The sequence below is a fragment of the Anser brachyrhynchus genome (genome assembly GCF_964034855.1).
Source record: "Anser brachyrhynchus genome assembly, chromosome: 5".
NCBI classification, from domain to species: domain Eukaryota; kingdom Metazoa; phylum Chordata; class Aves; order Anseriformes; family Anatidae; genus Anser; species Anser brachyrhynchus.
Window position 1 is genome coordinate 48,141,788 of NC_137699.1, and position 26,608 is coordinate 48,168,395.

Genomic DNA, 26,608 nt, shown 5'->3' on the forward strand with positions numbered 1-26,608 from the left:
CCTCTGTGAAGATTGCCTTGCATCATCATTCAAAGTCCTAATGCATTGAGCTCTCACTGTGTCTGGGGATGCATTTGGCCTGCGTCTGGCCTTGAACAGCAATGTTTTAATTACTTTGTTTTAAAAGGGAGAGATTTCTTGACAGAGGAAAGGGAGCAAGGAGACAGCTAGCTCTAGAGGTCAGTACACCGGACTCAGTCAGTATTACAGCTGGTGGTTGTGTTCAGACTTCTAGACCATGTTCCTTTCTACCCACTTTCAAGCAATGCTTGTGAATTTGTTAATGCCACCCTCTGACAGAGTAACCGGACCACTGAACTTGTAAAAATATGTGGTTAGGCATCAAGGTGTGGAACATCCTGGAAAAACCTGACTAGGCAGATGTTAGCTTTGTCATGCGTGAAGAATTTTGTATTGTTTCAGCAACCAGAAGAACAGAATTAAAGGACAATATATGACTAAAAAGTGTCTTTAGCAGACAAACACATTTTTTTTCTTTTTGATATTACTAATAACACCTTTGATTATTGCAAGCAAATATTTTTACTGTTCATTGGAGACATTCTTGATGGCTGCATTCACATCAGGTGAGGAAACAAAATGTCTCAACTTTTACTTCTTGTCTTTACCTCACTGGCACAAACCTGAAGTCGTCAAGCTTTGAGTATTTAGGGACAAGTCCAGAAACACAAGTCAGAATTTCCTTAGTTCATTCCTGACTAAGCCAATGGAAACGTACCTTATTAATCTTAGATTTTATAAGTTCTTTGAGTTTATGACGTTTTGGCAATACATGTGCAATATTAAAGCATGTGGAATATTGGAAGAGTTTATATTTCATTTTTCCTCTGAAGGCTAAACCAGTTTTCCAGTCATTGACTTCGATTCCCTGTTCCCATTATCAAAAATGATATCACAATGAAGTAAGCTAGGCTTAGATATGTCAATTTTGCTACATATCTGGAAAGAAAAATAGTATTATCATGAAGAAAACAGCCTCTCATTGTGTAAGGCCTCCTGCTGCTGAACTGAGCAACTGGCTATAAATTTACTTGGTGGGGGGATAACCAAAAAAAAAAAAACACAACAAGGAGAAAACAACAGGGAGATAGATCTCCAGGATGAAGTCAGAATATCTTGCAGTGATGGCAGATTTGCCTTTGCAGATACAGCGGTAATTCCCACGGTCTCTGCTAGTAATCAAATTGAAAACACAATTAGTATGGTCAGGCCCTTCACCACATTTCAGAGAAACAAACCATACAGACATTTTCTAATGACATCACCAACAACTTTATCACTGGACCTAGTGAAGGTCACCTCAGCTTTTCAGAGCAAAGCTTTGACACATTTCTCACCTTCAGCCACAACAGCTGCTAAAGCTTCCTTCAGCAGGAAATGGAGACCTTTGAAGACATTGCTTGTAGAGGATGGTGGGAATTTTTGGGTCACTCTTTGGCTGGGATTTGGGAATGGTACTTAGGTGTATGGGATGGAATAGGCTCCAGGGAGGCCTAGGTGCATCTCCTGTTTTCCACTCTTGCATGTGTATGAATGAGGTGGGGGCCCGAGAAGTGGCACTGGTTGGTCTCACCTCATGCAGTGTTAACATCCAGGTCCCAGCACGGAGCAGCAGGGCCCAGCCCCAGGCCCACCGCAGCCACCTTCACCTGGGGGCCGGGATGCGCTGCTGAGTCCCTGCCCCCAGCTGCAGTTGTCTGCAGGTTTCTGCGGGGTCAGCTCTAACAGGTTGCTCTCTGCTGTGTATAGTACGACAGCAGTATGATTGTAAAAAACTATTTTTAAAAATCTGCTGTTCTAAAATAGGCCCTGTTTAATTATAAAGATATGCCTCTGAAAAATGAAAATTCAATCTCATCAGCAGAAAACGCAGTCACCCACTCTGGACCCAATTTTCAGGTGCTCTGTGACCCAGTGTCCCCAAAACACCCAATCCCCTAGATAGTTCCTGGCCATAGTGGATGCCCGAGTATGTCCAGAAGCACTTTGCACAAGCACAGAGACCCGGTTTTGATGAGCAGGCTCTCCCTCTGGAGGCCTCCAAGAGCATCTGCCTCTCTCCTCCTCTTATATAACAACGTGCAGTTAATTCGGAGGATTCAGTTAGTAGATTCCTAAAATGGAAGCACAATTTAAATGCTGACATTAGGTGGCTTAGCTCCCACTCATGCAGCTTCCCAACTGCTATAAAGGCGCACGCATCAACCTGTCAGCATTTTAGAAAAGCCTTCCATGGTAGTTTTTGTATATAGCTATGACAAGCAGGAAGAGACAAACCCTATTCCTGTAACATTTGCTGTATGTAAGGAACAGATCAGTCACGCATCATTTGTATGATCTGTCCTTCCACAGCAAAAACCTCACCATCCCATCACCTGCACTCTGACATCGATCACGCTGGGCTCCGCCAGGCCCAAGTGCAGAGACTGCTCCTGCATGTTCAGTTATGTTTTCTGAATGCTGCTTTATAAGCACACAAATGATTTCTTAAGACAATCTGCACCCCAGAGATCTGGTATCGCTCTGGTGAGCCATGGCAAAACTCAGCTCCCCCTCACTCCTGAAACTATGGCCGTAGCAGGCCTCTGACCAGCAGCCCGGAGAGAGCAGGCCCACCTGGTGCTGGGCTGGTGTCCCTGCCTACGTACTTTGGGAGGATTACTGAACCAGGGGACCGGTTTTGTTGTTGGTCAGCTGGGGACTCTGTGGTTAGGACAAAGCACTGTTTTCCCCGAAGGGATGAGGAGGCAGTACTCGAACAAGAAGTCACTTCAGGCAGCACCACAGCCCTCACCACCGTGCTGACACGTCGAGCCACAGCCGTGGGCACACGGAGCTGCAGCCCCCTGCAGCTGCGAGCATCTTCAGCAGCAACACCACACGCTGAGCCCTTACAGGGCGAGCACTGCAGGTGTGGGCCTTTCCCCGGCCTAAATGTATGCGTTCATTTCCCTGCTTGATGTCGGTAACTGCTGCGGTGTTTGCAATACTAGAAGCTAAATGTCTCTCTCGCTAGATTTCTGAAAAAAACCTAATGCATATTTTTAAAGTGTGGTGCTCAAGAGGATTATTTGTGCTGAATTTTCTAGCTCTTTCTATAACCTAAAAGAAAAAGAAAAAAAAAAAAGAGCCAAAGAATTATTGCACCTCCTCTGCCCAGCCTCCAGCACAGAAATAAAACCAACAGCTCGGCCTCCCCGACAAGCTGTGAAGAGTCAGATAATCCTGCCCAGTTTATTCTCCACTCAGGGGCAATTTGTTCCTTTTAAAACCCTTAACGGCATTTTGCCAAAACTCCCATGAGGGAAATTGTGGTGCGACTTATTCAGCCATCCCCAAACCACTCTCCAAGGCACTGCGTGGTGCCCCGTTCCCCGATGGCACGCAGTGCATGCAGGGGTTATGCAGGTGACCTGTCTCATTCCTCACTCTTGGTTTATCCACACCGTTTATTCCCCTCGTAACAAAACCCACCGCTTCCACACGCGCGGTTCGTGACCACCCACACAAAATACCCTAAAATAAGGACAGCCGGCAGCAGGCTCAGCGCAGGGACACTTAAAAATTCTGCGAGGCCCCAGCGAGGATCGAACTCGCGACCCCTGGTTTACAAGACCAGTGCTCTAACCACTGAGCTATGGAGCCGCCGCTCAACAAGCGCCCCCGCTCCGCCTAACAGCCTGCACCGCCCGCCCCCGCCCGCCCACTCCGTGCTCCCCGCCGAGCCGCCGCCGCGGCCGCGCTCCCCCCGGGCCGGCCGCCGGGCCCGGCCGCCTTCCCCCGGCCCCAGCGGGACGGGGAATGGGGCTCGTGGCCCTGCGGCCCTGCGGAGCGGCCGCCGCCGGGAGGAGCCCGCGGCCCGCCGGCAGCCAGCGGCCCGTGCGGGCCCGCAGCGCCGCCCCTCGCCCGGCGGGAGGCGGCCGGCCGCGTGTGGGGGGCGCGGGTCGTGAGGCGGGGTGGAAAGAAGACCCGAAGACTTCCTCTCTCGAAGGATTTTCTCACATTAACCCTCCTGTATTTTGTAATAAATGGCAGCAATAAAATTGAGAACTAAACTCTGATCAATTGTTGTTGACTGCGAAAACTAAGCCCCGTGGGGCCGCAGGACGGTAGATACAACACAAGGGGGGCAGGCCCATTTTCTCCACAGAGGGATACTCATTGCCTGGGTGTGAATTCCAGTCACCTTGGTGACAATAAGTGTTTAAATCCACCAAGAGTTTCCTCTTAATACTGTATTGGCTTTGGAAATAAGATAGAAGTCTAAATCATCATGACACACACAGAAAAAAAAATAAAACTACAGATTTATATATTACTCAGGCATTATTGTTGTTTTGTTTTTTTTTTGTTATGGTTTGGCTGGGTTTTGTGTGGGGATCAAGTCTCCTCTGAGATACTACAACAGGCCAGGGTGCAGGCTTGCCAGTCTCTAAAACTCTGGTGGGTGACAGTGGCAGCTTCAGTGCTTCCCTGGCTGGCAGGGATCCCAACGGAAAGCCTTGTATGTGTCTGTCTACATACACGTGTGTAACACAGTGCAAGTATAAGAAACCAACACTGGAGAACACAAGAACAGTACAGATTATTTATTATCACGATTATATTGACATGATAAGTTGTTACATTCTGGAAAACTGAAAAAAAATCCCTTTATCTTGTGAAGGACCTCTCCGCTTAGTCCCTGTGCCCCTGTCAGGCCCAGCCTGAGTTGCTATGCGCTCATCTGCGAACCTGGGGGACCAGTGAAACCCCTGCTGCAGGGTTTCGTGCAAGTGCATCAATGCACAAGAAGTCCATGAAATATTTAAGCACTGGTAAAAACAAACAAAAAACCAGGAAAAATACCTGAAAACCCCAACAAGAGCAACAAAACTATATGGAAACTTGTTGCATGTTACCATATTGTTCTCTTAGGCCTCTGTTGTGTCCTGCTGCTACTACACGTCACTGTGGAGGCAGACTGACAAAAATTGCTCAGTAAGGTTTTGAAGTCCTGACACCTTCCCTCAGATGCCAAAAGAATACATTGGCTGTGGTGCTCAAGCAGGACAAAACTACGTGGCAGCATCTGTCCGTGGGAGCAGTAGCGTGTTTCCTGCATTCTTCAAAGGGAGCATGATTGAGAAAAACACGATGATAATTAAAAAATAAATGCTTACGTCTCTTATTACCATCTTAAATGACTGAAAGTGGGGTTTTAAAAGACTGGCTTTTCCTCTCCTTGCAGTCTCTTTAAGTAAGGTTCATTTAAAGCAATAAAAGAAGATTGATTGTCATTTGGTCCTGGAAGACATGCACAGAAACCCCACGGTAAGAATCTTGATCTAGCCATTGCGTAGTCCAACAGCAAGCAGCCAGGTCAGAGATGTCTGAATCCAAAATAGGAGAATGGACCCATTTCTCAAAGCAGAGCTAATTGTGCTTTAAAATTTTCATGTGCTTGCACTTTGTTGCTATGTTCACATCACTTTGGTGAATGTACAGATCATCTCTAAAAACCCTCGGATTAGTATGGAAATAAAAATCAACAAATAAACCAATAAATCATTTACATTCCTTCCAGTAATCTCATATTCTTCTACACTCCTCTATTTTATCCCCACCACCTTCTTTCAAACACAGTGTCAGAGCTGAGCCAATAGCTAGTTGGCAATTTTCCTTTTAAAATCTATAATTCATATTCACCTCAATATAACTGAGTATCCCATCTTTTTAAAACAGAGAACAATTTTTTGCATATGAAGTCAGAAAATGCTTGTCTACCATAAGCAACCAAAATCTATTATTGCAGTAATCACTCCCTCGCTAAGTCAGTACATCAGTGCTTGAGCTGGGAAACCCTCAGTTCCTTCAGTGCATTAGTATTGACAAAGCTAGTCCTTCAAATACATTTTTAATAACCTTTTTATACGGTGCCATATCACTGAAAGTTCACTACATTTATTTTTGTCAGTTCAGAATGGTGGGTTTTCATATGAAAGGACTGAAGAGATTTTTCTATTAGTGCTCTCCATTCTAAGGGCCCCAAAACATTAATGCTGTGAACGTTAATATTCTGCCCTGATAAGTAATCTGGTTCTGTGCATATTGCAGTGGGGCTAATGGGAGAAACCAGAAAAGTAGCTTTGTGGATCGGGAGCACTGCCAAATTGCAGGGATCTCCTCTACCGTTGATGATTTCTCTCTCTTTTGATTTTTTTAATGTCACAGTACCAGAGCGGTGGCATAGGCTGCCTTTCAAGTTACCTAAGACATCAAAGGGGGATACTGAGGACCTGACTCTTCACTGTTTTCCACCTTTTTCCAGCACTGACACTCATGCCTAATGAGTGCAACATGCTGCAAAAATAGCATCCCTGTACAAGTCTCATGCTAGCCTTTATTGTGTCTGAGGCTTCAGCTTACAGTTTTCAAGCTCTTTGAAGCTCTGAGCCCAAGACTAGTCACATCTAGCCACGTGATGGATGCGCCCATGCCTAGGACCGTGAACTGGTCCTCACTGGCTCCTGGCATGGGATAGGGCTCACGACACACAGCGCCTGGCAATCTTCCTGGTAGTCTGAGTGGACAAGGCAAGGAATAAATGTATTTGCCCTGCACACATATAACTTAAAGGTTTGGTCCCATGGCTGGAGTGAGGTCCTTGGAAGAGAACATGCCTCTCTGTGAACCAGCAGAAATTTTGACATTATCCAGGGGCTCTCAAGAACATGAAGTTCATTTTCCAGCTATCACTCACAATTAATCTCTTTAATCGTCCAGAGGGGTAAAATTCAGTTCTCTTGCATTACACAGCTGTAAAGATCACCTGTGTGCTTCCTGCACTGGTCTGTTTCCCAAGGTAAGAGAGAACTTCCCCCGAGCGGAACAAGACTGCCTCTTGCAAAGGGAGTACCACAGTCTCTGTTTTCCATCAGAATAAAATAATAATAATAATAATAATAATAAAAGTCCTTTTGCATTTCCCTCTATTTCTTTCTGTATTCACTTCCATTTTTGGTTTATCTTTTCACCAGAAGGATAGGCCAGGAGAAAGGCTTGCTGGGCAACTACAGTATGTGTATGAAATAATACCGTATCAAATGAAAACACCAATGTCAGATTTTTATTTTTTTTTAATAGACAAGCTGATAGCAAATGAGTTCCCTATTGGCCAGAGTTGGGGGAGTGGACTTCATATAAGGTTTTCCATAGCATTTTGTAACCATCCAGCTAAGAACAGGCATCAAGCTACAGCAAGGGTCAACAGGTAATTTTCTCTGACACAGAGAGCATGATGCTCATGCCATTAAACCATGTCAAGGTAATGCAGTGAATATTACACTGACTTGCCAAACTGCATTAACCGTAATGCTTTCTCTCGGAGCCTTTAAGGGGATGCCTCTTGGAATAAAAGCCACACGAGGCTGCTGGGAAATCTGACTGGGTATTAACATCTTTGCAAAGGCTAGAATCTCTCAGCTTTCTTGAAGAAGGAAAAAAAATCTCCCACTGAACAAATATCATCATATTCATACAGAATACCATATGAGACATTTTGGGGGACAAGAATGAGTTATTAAATACACTTCACTCATATATTACAACAGAGAGAGATTTAGAGGATAGGGTTAAGCAGTCCTATCATACCCCAGCCTCAGTTTTCTTGTGCTAATGCTAGTGTGAAATCTGCAGAAGGAATTAGGAATGTTCTTCTGCCTGTCCTTGGCAATGAGAAACAGGGTCCCAGCACTTTCTTAATTGTGATGAAGAGTTTTTGAACTTCAGTAGTTTTCCAACTGGAGTTTCATCTAACAAAAATCACAGCCTTGGGTATCTAGTTATGAAAGTGGGGGAAAAAAAAGTTCTAAACCAGAAATTAATTGCTATGGAAAGATCTGGAAATCTCTAAATTAAAATTAAATCTTTAATTTTAATTTAAAAAGGGTCTCGCAATAATTAGTCCAGCTTCTAAAGTAGTTAGATTAAATTTTCTAAATATGGATGGTAAGTTGCTTTAAAATCAGCACCGATACATGCCAGTGTAATTTTCTTGTTAAAGTACTTTTTTTTTTTTTTAACATGTTCTCATTATACTATTCTTGTTGGTTCACACAGATCATATCATAGTGGTACTACTGCGTCATGAAATGTAACCCTTTGGTGGCACGCACCAGCAATATGCTGATGCTTTTCAAATATTATGTGGTGTTATTTACCCAAGTGACATAAGGAACTCAGCATTGATATCGCAATGACTCCATCCTTCTGGAAGAAGCAAACACCTGACACCAGTCACCACAGCTCCTGGCAGTGCTTGCACTGTGAGTTACCAGGAGCTGTTCTGTCAAAGAGCCATGTTTCTTGTTTCGAAAAAAAAAGCCCAAAGAACCCATTTAAAATTATGGCATAAAGTCGCTTGGAGGAGCTATTAAGCATTATGCAGTAAATAAAATCAGTCTGGTTTTAATACAGTAAATACCATTGGCTGAAAGTCATATTTTAGAATACATTTATTATCAGAAAGTACTTAGATAATGAAAGTAAAGAAAATCTAATTTAATTTCCATCATTTATGCAGTTTGCTTTTTTTTTTCATTTAATTCTGCTTGGATAATGAAAACTGACCGCTTTTTTTTCCATTGGCAATATCATTTTTCTGGCTGTCAGGCACTTGCCAAGGCTGTGGTGATGGGGTTGCAGGCACCCCAGGGGAAGTGGCTACATCCTGTCTTCCTTGGAGGCGTGAGCAGAGGAAATCTGGAAAACACAGAGGTGTAATTCGGTCAGATCAGAGCCTGTCCATGGCCAACACTGATGCCTGTCAGCAAAGTAGCACGTACCAGACCGTGCTCCAAAGGTTAGGGCCTCACGTTCTGATTCTCAGAAATGAGAGCAAGGCCCTCCTGACACCGTACCTACAAGTTACTCCCATCCCACGCTCACAGCCAAGAGCCAGCACCCGGGTTCTGGCTTCTGGGAGCCGAACCGCCATTTTGGGTCCAATAAGCAAGCTCAATTCATCAAAGTGAAAGGTTCTGCCCTAATATGATGGGCAGAATTTGGCAAATAAGTAAAGGCAAAGATGAAGAATGAGAATGTGATCCGTGGCTGTTAGGAGAAGATTTTCAAAGGTTTTTCAGGACCTAACTCCAAGCAGTGGGATGCAGGCCCAGCCAGAAGTCCAGCTACCTTTGACAGTCTGGGCCGTAGTTTTTGCATTTAAGCATTTAGGTGCATGAGTCGTGTTTTTGCAGGATCTCTTAACTGGGGCAAAGTCCGACATTACCATATCCCTAACCTTCAGTGAAACAGTTACAAAATTTACCTCAAAGTTTAGGCTGAACCTAGTTACTACATGGCTGAGTTCCAGAGAGGTCTGAATTTGAATTGTTTGTTTTCAGTACAATATCATTTTTTACTGTGAATCCCTGCTATCTTCCAGTGCAATAAACATCCAGGTCAGCAGAACAAGCTTTCAGGTCCTACAACTGTTGAGTGCAGGGACGTTGAGGGATTACACCCAGAATGATCTCCAAGTTTACAATTCTTTCCCTTGAAGACGGGGTTTTATTATGGTTTAATATTAAACATCCTCATTTAGCTCAGCCTGTTGTAAGAACCTGAATTCCTGGACGTCCTTCTACACTAGGGGGTGCACACATCCTTTTAAAGATCCCAGCAACAGATGGTCTTACCGGTACCAGCAAGGAAAGAGGCTGGTTCTGTACTAAACCTTGTGTGGAAGCAATCTAATTTTTTGTCATCTTTGGCTCATACAAAGGAATAAATAAGAGTACTGCTTTCAGTAACGGCTTCTTGATGTTGCCTGGGTTTATAGACGGAGCACAGAAGGTGTTAACATAGGAGTTGCATAAGAGGACAAGTCAGACCAAGCCCACTTTGCTTGCCATTGCCTGCAGCGTTCTCAGTCCTGTGGTGACTCAGACACTGCTGCAAGCTCAGTGGAGGGACAGTCTCAACTTTTCACCCCCACGTTTTCATATCCTTGTGTGATGATACACTCTTCTGACTCAGGCAGCTGGCTGAAGTCCTTACTTCAAAGCACTTATCCTTCTCCTGTTGCATTAAGACCTGGCTCTTGCAAGTCATGGTGTGAGACACGCTGGGCTAATAAGGCCGTGTTGACTCACCCGCATGGGCTCCATCTGACAGTGCTGATTTTCTCACCTTGCACCAGCAGGGCATTGCATTTAAGCGTTCACTTGACTAGGAGCTGTCATGGTTCTGCTGAATGTGATGGGATTGCTCACATGCATAAGCATTAATCATACATTTACACACCTGTAAAAGGAATGGAGAAATGCTGGATGTGAGCACCAAATTCCAGCTGCAGCAGCAGTATACCTTCTGTGTCCCTGCTTATGTGTCCTTACTCACAGCTAAGGAACAGAGCATCTGAAGAGCTATCATCCTGTCATGACAATGCTCTCAGGTAGCTGAAATCATTCCACAGCTGCAAAGAAAGGCTTATGAATGCAGGATCCTCTTGTGTGGCACTTTTTTTTTATTTATTTATTTATTTGCATTTATGCATTTGCCCAGTCCTTATCTCTGCAAGGCATGAGCCAGGCCAGAAAGTCCCTTCTCCTAAATCATGTACACAAATGACTAAAATCCGAACTCATAAATTACTGCTGGAAAAATGCCCATGGTTTAATGCACTTAGGCTTTTATGTCTGTCTTGCCTAGATTCTGTTTTTCCAAATGTATGAGGGTTTTACAGATGTCTTTGCATTGCAGACAACTGCCACCTTCTGATTGATTGTACCCTACCTAAATACTTCAAACTCTCTGCCTGCATCTTGGTACCATTCATACTATCAGCTTCTATTTCTGCAGAGTGCTTCATATTACCTTGTTTTTCCTGTGTTACCTTCTATGACTCTTCATCATTATATCAAAACAAAGCAAGTGGATTAAAGCAGGGTAGTGCATTATGGTTAAATATCTCTTTCTAAGGGAGAGCAGACCATTCAGAACACCATTAAGGCAGATTCCTGATTGAATCTGGTGCAGCCATAAACTATCTTAAATGAATGTTAATAGAGAACTACAATTATTGTTGACTTCAGAATGCAAACAAGAACTTCAGACACTGATTCCTATCAGCCCATTAGAGCTGGCTGAATTCTGCAACTGTTTTAACAGTTGCTTAGCAATGGAAAATAAGCCGTTCTGTCTGTTATCACTAGAGGTATAGTTAGAACAATACCTATTATTGAACTGAATAGGTATGAAATTAGTTTATATTGTTCCTCTTCTTGAGATGGCACTTGGCAGCAAAGTGAGTTGTTTAGGCTGCAGGCAGAAGCAGTGATTTTTTTTCCTGGAGCTATCTAGGAGATAAAATGAAACTGAGGCTTTGCTGTGGCTGTTTATCTGAAAGCATCATCAAAAAAAAAAGACTTTGCTTGTGTGTGTCTCTGTGTGCAGGAAGAAAGAGGTTCTCCTTCAAATGTCTTCTTTAAGTGAATTTCCAGGGATGTGACAGCATTAATGACTAGAGCCTATTCAAAAAGCAAATACAGCAGTACTGCACTGCAATGCCTCCTCCTCCCTCCCATCCCCACGGGCACCTCTGATGAAGTACCTCAGGTCTGCTCTGGGAGAACACACTAGAGATTAAGCCACCAAAGCCAAAAGCCAGAAGGACACGTAGACATTTAACACTCACTGTTGCAACTCCCATAAGCGTGCATCTTCCAAAACAGAGCCCACACAATAGTGGGGGCAGACTTCAACATCTGCACATGTTCACAACCCCTTGTATGCAGGGTGTGCAGTTGTGACGAGAATGAATGCTTAGCAGAGTGGTGTGTTTTAATTCCTGGTTCTGCAAGGTCTTCATTACATCTTTCTAGTTAGGATTTATACTCATAGCTCCTGCCTCCCACAGGAATACCCCAACAACCTGACTGTAGGCTACTTTGAGGTAGATGCATTGCAAGGCAAACTGAGCTTAGAAAAGGGCTGTACTCACAAGCAAAAAACTTAGATTTTAGGGCAGCTTTTCATCCTTTAACTCTGGTACAATGAAGTATTAATTATTTTAAGTATAGTTGAGTAATTTCAAGAAGAAGAGAGGAGAGGAGTGGAGAGGAGAGGAGAGGAGAGGAGAGGAGGGGAGGGGAGGGGAGGGGAGGGGAGGGGAGGGGAGGGGAGGGGAGGGGAGGGGAGGGGAGGGGAGGGGAGGGGAGGGGAGGGGAGGGGAGGGGAGGGGAGGGGAGGGGAGGGGAGGGGAGGGGAGGGGAGGGGAGGGGAGGGGAGGGGAGGGGAGGGGAGGGGAGGGGAGGGGAGGGGAGGGAAGGGGAGGGAAGGGAAGGGAAGGGAAGGGAAGGGAAGGGAAGGGAAGGGAAGGGAAGGGAAGGGAAGGGAAGGGAAGGGAAGGGAAGGGAAGGGAAGGGAAGGGAAGGGAAGGGAAGGGAAGGGAAGGGAAGGGAAGGGAAGGGAAGGGAAGGGAAGGGAAGGGAAGGGAAGGGAAGGGAAGGGAAGGGAAGGGAAGGGAAGGGAAGGGAAGGGAAGGGAAGGGAAGGGAAGGGAAGGGAAGGGAAGGGAAGGGAAGGGAAGGGAAGGGAAGGGAAGGGAAGGGAAGGGAAGGGAAGGGAAGGGAAGGGAAGGGAAGGGAAGGGAAGGGAAGGGAAGGGAAGGGAAGGGAAGGGAAGGGAAGGGAAGGGAAGGGAAGGGAAGGGAAGGGAAGGGAAGGGAAGGGAAGGGAAGGGAAGGGAAGGGAAGGGAAGGGAAGGGAAGGAAAGGAAAGGAAAGGAAAGGAAAGGAAAGGAAAGGAAAGGAAAGGAAAGGAAAGGAAAGGAAAGGAAAGGAAAGGAAAGGAAAGGAAAGGAAAGGAAAGGAAAGGAAAGGAAAGGAAAGGAAAGGAAAGGAAAGGAAAGGAAAGAAAAGAAAAGAAAAGAAAAGAAAAGAAAAGAAAAGAAAAGAAAAGAAAAGAAAAGAAAAGAAAAGAAAAGAAAAGAAAAGAAAAGAAAAGAAAAGAAAAGAAAAGAAAAGAAAAGAAAAGAAAAGAAAAGAAAAGAAAAGAAAAAAAGAAGGATGCTGCTACTTTGCAATAGATGACTTTAGTCACCAGTACGTTGGGGCAGTGAAATGTATGGGTTTGAATACCTCAGGATAGACAAGTAATTTAACTTGCATCTCTGTGGATTGTCTAACCACTAAGCTACTGCAGTGATAACACGCCACTGCTTACCCTTTCTGCAGCCACACCTTATAGAAACAGCAGCAGCTGCTGTTGGATCCATATGGCTGATCTATATAGCTGGCCCTCAGCTTACTTGCCAGGTAAAACCAGGACAGACTAGGAAAGGAATACCTATTTCTGAAACCTGACGGTAACCCTGTGGTTGACACACACAGAATGGTTGAGGTACAAAGGGACTTCTTGAGGTTCTTGAGATGATCTTGTCCAACCCCCTGTCCTCAAGCTGGGTCACCTAGGGCCACTTGCCCAAGACCATGCCCAGACAGGTTTTGAACATTGAACATCTCCATGGGTGGAGACTCTACAACCTCTCTGGGCAACCTGTGCCAGTGTTTGTTCGTCCTCAGAGTTAAAAATAAAATAATAATAATAATAATAATAAAGCCTTCTTGTGTTCATGTTGAATTTCATGTGTTTTATTTTGTGCCGTTTGCCTCTTGTCCTGTCAGTGGGCACTAGTGAAAATGGTCTGGTTCCCCCATCTTCATTCCTTCCCCTCAGATATTTGCATTCATTGATGAGGTCCCCTTGAAGCCTTCTGTTCTCCAGGCTGAACAGCCCCAGCTGTCCCAGCCTCTCTTGATAAGAAGGGTGCTCCAGTCCCTTGATCACTTTCATGGTCCTTGGCTGGACTCCCTCCAGTGGGTATGTGTCCTTCTTGTACTGGAGAGCCCAGACTGGGCATGCGGGCAACTCTAGTTCCCCTTGGATCTGCACCTATGTCTTCACATTCATTTGCTTTTCCAGTCCTCAGCCCTTTAGTAAAGCTTCCAACAAGCGTGCAGACTGTAGCAGTGATATTTTATGGACTGTGCTTTTTTTCCTTCAGAAATAGGCTTGAAGCTACCAGATTTATTATGCCAACAAACACCCACAGTCTTGGAATGATTTAGGGCTTCCTGGGTGGCAAATCTCCCTCATGCTCTGTGTAGGGAGGATCAGACCTTCATTACCAAACTCACTGCCTGCCAAAACGTGCCAAGTGCTCCTTGTTCCATGACTAACCCATCTAGCTTTCCAGTTACTTCATAGAAAAGATATACTCATTTTTAGCTTGTGCTACTGGATCCTTATAATGCCGACAGTATTAATCAGTCATTTACAGTGATGCAAATTACCCCAGTTAATATTTCTACTAATAATTTGATTGCAGTAACGAGACTCAGCAAGAGCAGTTTAACCTGAGCTTAAAGCCGGAGTCAGAGATGAAAGGTTTGATCGCTCATTCTTACCTGAATTCCTGTCCTGCAGCTAAATAGCTACTTTCAGATAACTAAATGAAAAAAAAAAAATCAATTCTCAAGTAGAAGTGCAAAATGGAGTGGAACTACAAATTTTCACATTAAAGGTGTAAAGCACTCTGTATGGGAGAGCTGCAGCCAGCAGAGAATCGCTTTGGCGCCCAGTCACCAAGCGTTCGGGCACTAACTGGTGGGCGAGTGAGCAGGCCAGGAGCTCGCCAACAGCAGAGCCATCTCCCCAGCTCTCCGGGTGTTGAGGGGAATTTAGGGGTACTCATGGGTGTCCCAGGAACCTCCAGCACCAGTGAGGACTCACCAGTGAGAGAGCCAGAAGTAAGCTATGGTCTTGGTAGGAAGCAAGAAAGGGCAAAAGCACCTACCAGGCAGATGTTTCAAATACCTCTTGAAACAAGAATATCATGATTGTTTCCATCCCATCTTGATGCACAAAGCTTCCAACCACCTGTATGCAGTTTCAGTGCCATTGACATTCTTTCCCAACTTCTACCGTGTAGGTTTATGCAAACTGCAGTCAGAAAAGCAATGAGAAATCAAATGATCAGAAGAACAGTCAACAACATATTTTAAAATAAATGCTAGAGCAAAGTGGGTAAACAAAATTGTCCTGACCACATTAAAATCAACTAAAGCTCTTAGTTTGTTGGTTGTTGTTTTTTAATGAGATGTCACTGCAGAAATTTCAATGTGTCACAGAATTTGTCATGGTGCACTGCAAAGCCAGGTGGGGCTAGCCCAGGTTTGGTGCTGGTGATAAATATAATTAGAAAAAAGACACAATATTTCAGGGTGTTTGAGCATGACTGTAACTAATATCGTGGTGTTGACCCATCACATAATCCTGTGCCCAACAGTGCCAAGTCCCCTCGCACAACATGTGAGTCTCCCCAAAGGCCAACAGATGCTCCAAGCGACCTCTTGCCTTCTGTTGCGAGAACTCTTCACCAGAACTGCAATCTCAGTAATACTCACACTTGAGGCTTGCAAGCTAGATCACGGCTTTGAAATGCAAGACTTTCTGGTGTCTCTCTCAAACCCTCCACCATCGTTGTTGTCTCACATCCATGAAGAGATTAACAACATTTCCAAGGTTTCAAATATTAATTTCTCCCAGAGCTGCCTGCTTTGCCTAGCATGAGCAGTGCTGTTTTCACTTAAATAGCGCTACCCACGTCACTCTGTTTTAAAACTATGACAATTGTTGTCATATCACAACCATAAAATGGCAAGATCTGTAGCTCTGGGCCCAATATCTGTTGCTTACTGAAACCCAGATAAAATTTCATGGATGGTGTCCCCTCACTTCTGTCAGCCAAGTCTCTGGCACATAATTTGGTGTCTCAAATCCAGCACAGGGCCCTATTTAAAAAAAAAAAAAAAAAAAAGAAGAACTCCTGCCCAACAATTTTGCACTCCATTTTACCTGTACTAGGGTTTCACAATGAGGATTTCACTGCCTAATTTCACCTCCAAATATGTGTGCTAATGTTTCACATTTTATAAATGTTTTTAATTACTTTTTCAAATATTAGCTTCTGTTTCATGAGTTCTTAAATAACATTTTCTGGAGGAAGAGGAGGAGGGTTGGAGTGGCCCACCAGTGTGAAGTGAACAGGAATCTCATGCAACTCTCAACAGAGAATCAGGTCTAGGATTTTGCAATATTTGTGCCATGGAGTAGATCTCACCTGCAATCCAGTCCTCCACTTCTCCAATCTCCTGCATTGTGCTACTGCTGTCTGATGGAATTTGAGGTTAAAAAAAAAAAAAAAAGGGCAAAACAAAATGAAACGACAAAACAACGGGAAAAAAACAATCTGTCTGCAAACTACCATCAATTCTACAAACAGATCTTTTTCTCCTTTAATGTGTTACTTATCATTCTCTCAGGTGTTAATTAAAACAGCAGCATGAGCTTCCAGTAAGTTCTGTAGGGATTTAAAAGATTTTTTTTTCTTTTAGAACAGCTGAGGATGTCTCTTAGAATCAGCCCTGCTATTACAATGCACCGTTAGCAAGAGGGTTTTTTTCCTTATCCATATTATGAGAGAAATATTACACACAACATACTTTGTAGATCGAGTTCCTAACAGAAGACACGTATGAACAGAAAGATTTGCTAATGAATTAAGAGCACATATACCATCAGGAGAAGCTATATTACTGTTTCCCATATGCTGGTGCCTAAGCTTGGCCTTATCCAACTTCCCCATCAATCACTGCACACTACTCTCTGGTATCGTGTCATCATATTTCCATAATCATTAATCATGTTACCCAATAAATCCTTGAGCAATTATTTAAGCTGCTCTCTTAACAGCTGCCCACTTTGCATATTGCCACCCTGGCTGCTCACTTACCGATGTGCCTTTGATCTGAGAACTGTTCAATCAGATCAATAACATGTAAGGAAAATGCAAATAGTTTGAAACAAGAGAAGTTCTTTCATGTGGAATATTCACATTTGGAAGAGTCTTTCAACTCTGCAGCTAAAGTTTTTCTTCACGGTGATAAGGTTCTGTACAATGCTTCAACAAATTACAGCTAGGTAACGGCAAAGCACAGCACATTCAGTAGCAGAGTGGTGCAAGGAGGAGCTGGAGCTCCCAGCCACACGCAGAGTGGCAAGCCCCCTCCTTCCCAGTGGCCAGCAGATGATCTGACAGACTTTCCCCTGTGGGACACTGGCTTAGGGACAGAAAAACACCATTTGCTTGTTCAGGTCTGTGGGAAACTGCCCCATTTTTCCTTTTTCCTTCCCGTATGTCTCAGATATGCCTTCTCCATCCTTTGCAGGTCCTGGTCCACCCTTCAAATGGTTTCCCATCCAGCTCTCCCACTCCCTTACCCCTCTCAGACCTTACTTTGGCATTCCTGAGCTGCAGTGATCCTGCCCTGCTTACTTTCGCACGGCTGCTGCTGTACCACTGGTTTTGGGGGATCATTTTTGTTGTTCTGGTTTTGATGACAGGTTTTGTCCCATGCAAGAGGACCTCTTTGGCTGCAGAAATGCACAGCTCCTCTCTGTCTGTCAAGAAGATGCATGAGGAATAGGCAAGACTACTAAATACAGTTTACTACCTGTAGTGACTAAATGCCAAATGCAGATATAAATTGTAGTGCACTTGGAAAGGTGGTTAATTAAAAAAAAAAAAAAAAAAAAAAAAAAAAACAACACAGACAAATGCTCTAGTTTCGAATGTTACTTTATCAGCATCATCTTAGTCTTTATAGACTCAGGGCAGATTACCATCAGGTATTTTCCTGCCTCTTCTAGTGAAGCTCTCTTTACCATTTTGATACCTTGAAACAGTTCTCTTTCTTCAGCTCTGTTTTCTAACTGTACCAACACTTAGTCATGATTTTCCGTGGTGTTGTATAAAATTTCCCCCTAAAGAAGACTAAAAGGGAGTAAGAAAAAGTAATATACATCTTCATACACTATTATATTCCATGCTTTGTATTGTGAAGCGAAGGCCGCGTGATGAATGATACCACACGGCTGTGCAGTTTATCATTTTACCACAAACCTGCACAGCTAACGTTTGTACTGCAGCACACCTCTGGGCCTCTGGCGGCCCGGCCCCCTGCGCTAAGTGCTGTACACATACAGTGAATGGCAGGCCATTCTTCAAAGGCCTTACGAGCTAGAGACACGAGAGAGATTCCTGCTGACCAACGTCTCCTACCTCCAGAGGGACAAGCAGCACATTTTGTTTCTGTGGCTTTTGTAGCCACAGATAAGCTGGGAAGGAAAGCAGGGCAATTCTTATGATGCCATTTGTAGCAGCCAAAGAAAGAAGCCTTCTTTCACTCCCAGATGTAATTTCGAAGAATCTGGAAATATTCAAAGGCAACCTTCCTGGGCTGTATGTAGCACACAAACTTCCATAGTGCTGCAGTGGGATTTTACTGGCCTTCACTTGGGATAACTTACTTGCCTGCCTCTACCGCTCATAAATAATTTTGTCCTGAAGGTTCCAGCTGATAAATGTATGATATATGTCGAGAGGTACAGGATCGAATATACAACATACAAACAGCTGTTTGAGTACTACACATTCTTTTCATATAAATAGTTACTATGATATGGTAATTTATGCAAGATGGATGAAAATACATAGCCGTGTAGCATGTGCATTGACTAATTAATGTTAGAATATAACACTTGATCTCAGCTCCAACATTGTCTTTGAAAAGTTTGACCAAATCTGATGCAATTTGGTACTTTCCTCTTGATTAAAGTACATCATAACCTCCTCTGGAATGAATGGAAAATTTTGGAAGACTGTCAGAAGGTTCTTGTTACATGTAATTTATACATCTAGTTGAAATCCAGGCCACTTTCCATTCAAGGCAACGTGGACGCTGTCATTGATTTCAAAATGGATAATATAACCTCCAAACAGAGCATTACTGAATGGTTAAGCAAGTGACAGATACAAATAGGTGGGCTGAAAATTAATCATTGGACGGTTCTTCTGGGGATATACTTCAGATTTTCTTTTTTTACACCTTGAAGTACTGTGCTGTAATGAGAAAACCATCCTTACTCCGAGGATTTTGCTCATACACAAAGCACAAGGCATGGGAAGATGCACACGTAACAATAGCAGGTCATGTCAGGAGCTGGCGTAAATGTCATACGTACTTTGGCTTCAGATGCTTCTAGCTTCCATGGCTTCATTTGAGCAATGAGAATTTCTACCACCAAAATGTTGCTCATTACATTTTTGTGAACAATACTGGATACAGTAAAGTTACGAGATCTGGCAAAAAAAAATAACGTGGCATTTTGGAGAAAGAAGCTGATAACAGGAGCCATTTAGATGTCTAAACATGAAAGTCTGGTGCCACTTCAGAATACTTTAGGAATCTGAGATGTTTCACAAGATGATGGCCAATGTGACTTAAGTGATCTATATCCGTTTAGAAGGGATGTAAAGGGAGGACAGGCGATGTCTCTTATCTTACCTTATCTACATTAGCACTCAATAGCTGCCACTAAGAAACAAAAACCTACTGCTCACCTCTCATGGAGAAGAAAGAAGAAGGTTTCTAAATGTTAAGCAGGAGCTCAGCAAAAGCATGCAAACACGAGCAGCAAGAAATGATATATAGGAGGAATATTTAAGTTGAAAGAACAAAGACTGAGAGCGGGAGGAAATGAGAGAGGTGGTTTGGGGGAGGAGGGAATATCATGGAGCAAATGTTTCCTTTGTGGTGTGTGTAATACCACCACTAAAAATCTGTTTCAGAGAGGGCCATGGCCTGGCACTAACAGGGAGCTGCTGCTGTTGCTGCTGCTGATAGCAGTGGCTAGCAAATAAAGTGTGGTAAGGGGGCAGAGCACAAGGAAATGAAGCAGCAGCAAGGAATGAGATACGGTTGGAGAATGAGATATAAGAGGTTTAAGTCCATCTCATTTTGTACAGATTGCAGTGGGAGCATGGTGTTTTCTGATGATATGAGCCAGTACCCAACAGTCTTGCCTGATGGACACCAGCCCACTGTCGCTGAGGGGGGAAAAAAAAAATAACAGCCTGACCTTCTGCCTGTGCTTACTCCTATGATTCCTGGTCACTTGTATCAGTTCTCTTCATTACTTTCCAGGCAGGAGACAGCAACATGAAGGTGACCATCACTTTTTAAAAGTTTTTAAACTGAGATCTCTTCTATTAATTTCAGGGAGTGCATGTGCATATTGCTTTAGACAGAGATGCTCCGTACCATGTAGGACCATTCACACCCGTGAATCACAGGCTCCCTGTGAAGCAAGGCAACCGAACATGCTAATAACAGCAAGTATCCAGCACCACAAAACATTACCTGAGACTCGTACCTCACTTCTAACTGTATTACCACTAAGCTCTGTAAAGGCTACTGCAAGGTCCAAGATGATATAAAAATCTTCTGACATGGTTTTACTAAAAATATGAAATCTTTTGTACTGCTACAACATTTGCCTATGAACTAGAAAATTGTAGGTCAGCTTAGCACAGGGTGATTATATACAATAATTAACATTTTTACCAGAGCATGTCAGAGACTGATAAATAGGAGTGAAATCCTGATCCTACTGAAACCAGTGGCAATATTCTCAGGGACTTACAGGGTTGGCTTTTGACGTTCTACATTCTGCATCATTTTGATAAATAATTTCCAATATGATTGCATTAACCATATAACTGTATTGTTCTCGTGGCAAAAAAAAAAAGTGTTTGTTTATACAAATCACCGTTGAAAGAGTCAATAGTAGATGTTACAAACAACACACAACTGTTCTGCAACAGCAAACCTGTTTTAATATCCCACTTCCTATTAAGCAACCGTATTTTTTCCACCCTTACTGTTTATGATTGTTTTCCAATTCATTTGGTTTCTAAAACTGCTTTGAAACCAGTCTCAGGACTTCAACAATGTATAGTTAGTTGTTGTGGCTGGATCTTATTCAGTCTGGTGAGAAGGTTTCAGAGAGCTGGTCCCTACCAGTGACCTCAGCAGTATGGGCACCACTGTTGAAATTCTGCAGTCTGGCATGACACAGCCTAGCATTTGTACTCCTGGCCCAGGTTTCCCCCAGAGGCTCATCTTCTTCAGTTCTTCTGAGATGTGGCTTGCTGAGACGCTCAGTAGAAACCAGCCAGAATCAATGATCAATGTATCTGGAAAATTCCTAATAGCAATACTCCCCACACACAGACATATCTCATCCCACCAGAAAAAAAAAAAAAAAAGAAGAAGAAAAAAAAAGACTGAAGTGAATCACAGAATCATAGAATGGCTCGGGTTGGAAGGAACCTTAAAGATCACCCACTTCCAACCCCCCTGCCATAGGCAGGGACGCCACCCACTAGATCAGGTTGCTCAGGGCCTCATCTCACCTGACCTTGAACACCTCCAGGGATGGGGCATCCACAACCTCTCTGAGCAGCCTGTGCCAGTGCCTCACCACCCTCTGAGTGAAGAATTTCCTCCTAAAGTGGGCAGCAAAGCACTCTTACAGCTCAAATACAAGCAGACAAATTGGGCTCCAGTGTAAATACAAACTGGCAAGACAGAAAACTATTTTAGAAATAGCTTCCAACAGCAAACTTCTACCAGCAGGGAAAAGTCATTTGTAAGGTTTGTTTAGAGCAGTGCAAGACTAAACATTATGCAAAGTCCTTTGGCTTTCTGAGACAAAGAGGTTTTCTGCAGGCCATGGATTCCTTCTTTGGGAAACGCAGACGAGATATTTCAGCAGTCCTGTCTAAACACCTGCAGTGAAGGATGTAGGACGTAACACAACGATGTATAGAGTCAAAGATGGGTTGTAACAGGAAAATTTCATCACCTTCCTCAGCAATAAAATAGATAAATATATATACAAAAGGGATCTTAGAGACATCTCACACATTTTGAGAACTGCAAAACCAAGCTGGCTTTTTTAGCGTGTCTTTGCCAAGTACATGGATGGGGCTCTAGCTCTGTGTTTTTACTCCATATTTTGGAATTAGGAAGCCTCTTCAGCAGCTGCCTCTTTTGAAGAAGAGTTTCCTTTCCTCCCCGAAGCAGGTTCCGCAAGCACAGGGAAGAAACATCCAAATGTCATCTTGCAGCCCCTCCGCAGCCATTCATCGCTCCCATTGTGCCCCCGCCACACTTTCCTCACCTGCCCGGGGCTCTGGGGCTCCCCTCCAGCACAGCATCCCCTCTGTGAGCACATTGGCAAACACAAGAGCTTACTATGAGGGACATAGCTGGCATGGGTTGTAACGTGATAACTGCTACCTGATGCCATCTTTTTGTGTTGCAGAATATATACCTAAAGCACTGATAAAGCGTGCTATCTCTCTGCTGGGGGGCAGTACTCAAATACCACTCAAAGCAGTCTGTGCTGTGCAGTGCATATAGCCAAGGCCTTAATTTTTTAATCCCTCCTCCATAGACTCCAGTACACAAGATACGTAACACAGATCATTATTTTTTCCACTCAGTGCTCAGCCAATTTCAGCTCATTTTTGTTCCTGGAGATCTCTAGTGTGCGTCTTATAAGTTTAAAATAAATACACCATGTGTAATTGGATCTTGACCGGACAACATTAAACAAACATATTTTTCGTTGATACTTGATGGTTGTATCTAATATGAGTGGAAGGCTCTTCTGTATGTTTTAGCCAACAATTAATAGAAGGCAGAGGACTATTTGTAGCCTCATTCCTCAGACTCCCCTTTCTGTGTGAATTGTAGACGTATTATAAACATGTAACAAGCAAACCTTACCAAGAAAAATAACTTTAATTTCCACTGTAACCCAGCTGGAGAAGCTACAAATAAGCCATGCCAAGAAAATGTTCAGAAAAAATAGCTACTCAATAATTTCCCATTTATCATTTACTTAGGCACATTAAAAAAAATGAAATCTGTAATATCTTTTGCTTTAGTTGAAGTGCCACATTTTTCTAAAAGGCTCCTTGTTTGCTCAGGAGGGCAAAGCCATTGTATTGTTAGCCAGTTGGTTTACAGTGGCCTCATGTTTCAGGATATAAGTTCAAATAGGGAAAAAAACAATTACCTGGGCTAAGATGCAGCAGATTTGGAACCTGTTCTCACCTACTATTTCTCCTTCTCTTAGATGAATGATGAAAATGGACAAACCAGCTTTGTGCTCTGCTTATTTGCACAGAAGGAAAACTACCCAAGTTGAATTCACAAATTTTCTGAGCAGGCTGCAAATGGTAAAATATCCTCTAGCCCGTTTTTGCCCCTGGTCTTTGACAACCAGCTTAATGAATTAGAAATATATGTAGGTGTTTCTGGTTATTTCATGGACATTTCTGAATTCATATTCTGGACATTTCATGCAATTATTATTTTCTATTATATAAGAACAGGAAGACTATGTTATGTACCATGCTATGTAAATTAGTCACCCAATGGCTTGACTGACCTGTTGTATTTCTCCTTTCTATTCTGTTTTTTTCTGTATTGCACTTATATGATTTTTTTTTCTCTATTTTTGCTTTCTATATATTTTGTGTACAAACAGGCCTCATTGCACAGAGGCCTGCCACCTTCCCCTGTGGATAGTACCACACCACCTTTGTGCAGGTCTACAGGAAGAGATGGGGGCTGCATGTCATCAAGAGTACCTTGTGCTCAGGTATCCCCTAGTAACTCTGTCTTTCTTACTGGACAACCTCTTCCGTGGAATAAAAGTCTTTTAATTTCCTTATCAGGATGTAGACTTTGGATAATTCTTCCTATATGCATATTAACTCCATTAGGAGAAAGCAGGTTAGGATGACTGGGGAAATAAAATCTTGAGAAATAGGCTGAGGAAAGCATCTGAGCTGGAACAATGCAGAGAGGTGCTCTGGACAGAGGGGTTGTTAGGACACTTGTGACGTCTATAGATGATGCTTATCTTCAGCCAGAACCCAGCACCTGGTCTTCCAGTGGACGCCACAGTCATCCCGCCTGGACGCTGCCCTGCACAACGTGCTTTAGGAGATCCTGCTCGGCAGGGAGTTGGACTAGATGATCTTCAGAGCTCCCTTCCAGCCTCGGCCATCCTGTGATTCTGTGATTCAGTGCTAGAGAAAGAGGGTGAGGTTCCCCTGCTGGCTGGCTGCTGTTGAGCAGGGAAGGAATCATTTGCCACCTACTCATGTTTTAGACCCCTATGAGCACCAAGTTCCAGCGTGGAGACCAGGAGAAAAATCTGTCATCTCTCATGACAGAAAGAGAAGAAAGACTTTCTCAACACATGGGCCAGTCACATCACCAGCAAACCAACATGGACACGTGGTACTGGGAAGAGTATGTTGTATTTTCTGTTTGGGTTTGGAAACTTGTCAGCCTAAGTATTTAATTCTGTCTCACAACACTTTTATGCATACTTTTTAAATAAGTTTTATCAGAAGCCAGGCTAATTTCAAATGACCTTTCCTCTTGCGTTTTTTGTTGGTTTGTTTGTTTTCTTGTTTATAAGCATTAGAACTTTTGTATGAAAGCAGACGGCCAGAAGGAATAATAATAATAATAATATTAATAATAATAATAAAGCTATAGATTAGCATGCCATTTACCCTCCAAAGAACTTAAAAAATTCCCTTGTGCAAAGTTAAAAAGAGGAGGGAGCCAGACAAGCAGAAAGACTTCAGTATTTTTCTTTTCCTTTTCCCTCTGCATAGTCAGAGAAATAAAAGAGGTTGTTTGTGAAAAGCCACCATGGACCGAGCCTGCAGTCTGATAAACAACAATAACCTTTTTCTTGACACTAATTCCTTTATTATATTTTTAGAAGAATTTAAAAGCCACTTATTTTTGAAAACTATGATTTCAGAAAAAAGTATAATTTTCACATTTCCTCTGATGTGTTGTGTGCCCTGCTGTGTTATGACATTTCAAGTTTCATCAAGTCACATTAATTTACATTCTCACATGTTTTCTCAGTGGAACCTGCTTTTTGGGTCAATTTTCATTCATTGCTTGATCACTTTAATGTATTTGTATTACTGAATACTTGGGCCATATTAACTGATCTTCCCATACCCCATGCTTGCAATTCATTAGCAATCATTTCTCCTCTCTGCACGAAGAAAGGAAAAGCGAAATGAGAGCGAGAGAGGACATGAGAGGAAGAAAAAGGCTTGGAAAGAAAGTGAACATCAATTTAGTACAGAGCCGGGGATGCAGCCTGCTCTGTCGCTCAGAATTTGTTTATATTAGGGAATTTTCTCTGTACTGATGTAGGTTGGTGACCCAGTAGAAACCTGTATAATAAAAAGAGTTGACTGGTTTTAAACCTTCCTTGATTTTGACCTTCTGCGCTTTGGCAAGTGTTTAAAGCAGCGGAAGCAAACCTGTTTTAGAGATTTGTATTGGCATTAGGTAAACCAGAGTGTTGGATCCCACCAGTGCAGGAAGCACCTACTGGGCACCCCGTCACGTCTGTGGTGGTGCAGCCCGCAGTGCCGCTTGGGGTACCCGTGCCTCTCTCACTGACTGAGGCACGGCGAGTGCAGGCAGGGCTCGGAAAGCAGTCGGGGACACTCGCTGTGACCCTGACACAACCCATGGAGCCCCGCTGCAGCTGGTGGTTACGGCCTGGGGTTAGAAGTTCCTTCTGTCTGGGTTAACATCCAAGTCCAGGCAGTCAGATGTCTGCTGCCCCTCCACAATTCCCCAGGTTGAGCTTGAAAAGAGGCCCCAATACCCAAATACAACCCCCCTAAATTCCCAAGGGGAACTGGCATGGGAAGTGTGCCAAGAGCCACCAGCACAGCTGAGGCACAGTATCACTTTTCTCCATTTCCTCACATAGACAAAGGTCAAGTGATAAAATATTAAGGCAGGAAACAGCCAATTTTGTCTACCCTTTCCCTGTATTTATTAAACTAATGGCTGAACTAACCCTGGTGTTCCCCACCCTCTGCTGGAAGGCTGGGTGCGAGCACTCAGGAGGCTTTCCAGCCTCTTGGGCAGTGCCTGTTCTCTCCTCCATATGGGACAAGTACCTCCTGTGGTACTGGTCACAAGCGCTCGCTGCGTGCCGCAGTGGAAATGAGGTAAAACGGGCTCTTGCGGACTGTGCAGGCAGCTGCTAATCACCTCGTACATAAAACTGGGGCGTGGGTTTCAGTTACTGTCCAAAGTTTGAGCCTTTTTCAGCCATTCTGCAGCCCAAACAGTGAGGTTTGGAAAGCCTCCAGCTTGGGTGGAAGGGGGCAACCTGCACTTGAAGTCGTGCTCCCTGCAGCTTTCCATCAGCAAGAAGTCACACACGTCTGACATGGTCACGCATCCTATCTGTCCGCTCTGCTATTAATACCCTCCCGACTTACCCCACACCAAGCTCTTGCCAGAAGCCCCATCTCTCAGTTTGCAGCCAAGCCATGGGATCTACAGGAAAGCGATCTACAGGATCTACAGCAAATCGCAGCTCGTATCCCCCCGTCTGTGTCCCTGTGGATACACACCTCCTCCCCACTTACCCCTGGCAGTGAAACACCACTCAGAGCCCAATAATCTCAAACTGTAAAATTCCTTTTCCTGTCCTAGAAGCAGCTCCACCTGTGGAAGGAAAAAAAGCTGGGGATGGGGACTGGTCCAAGGCAAGTCT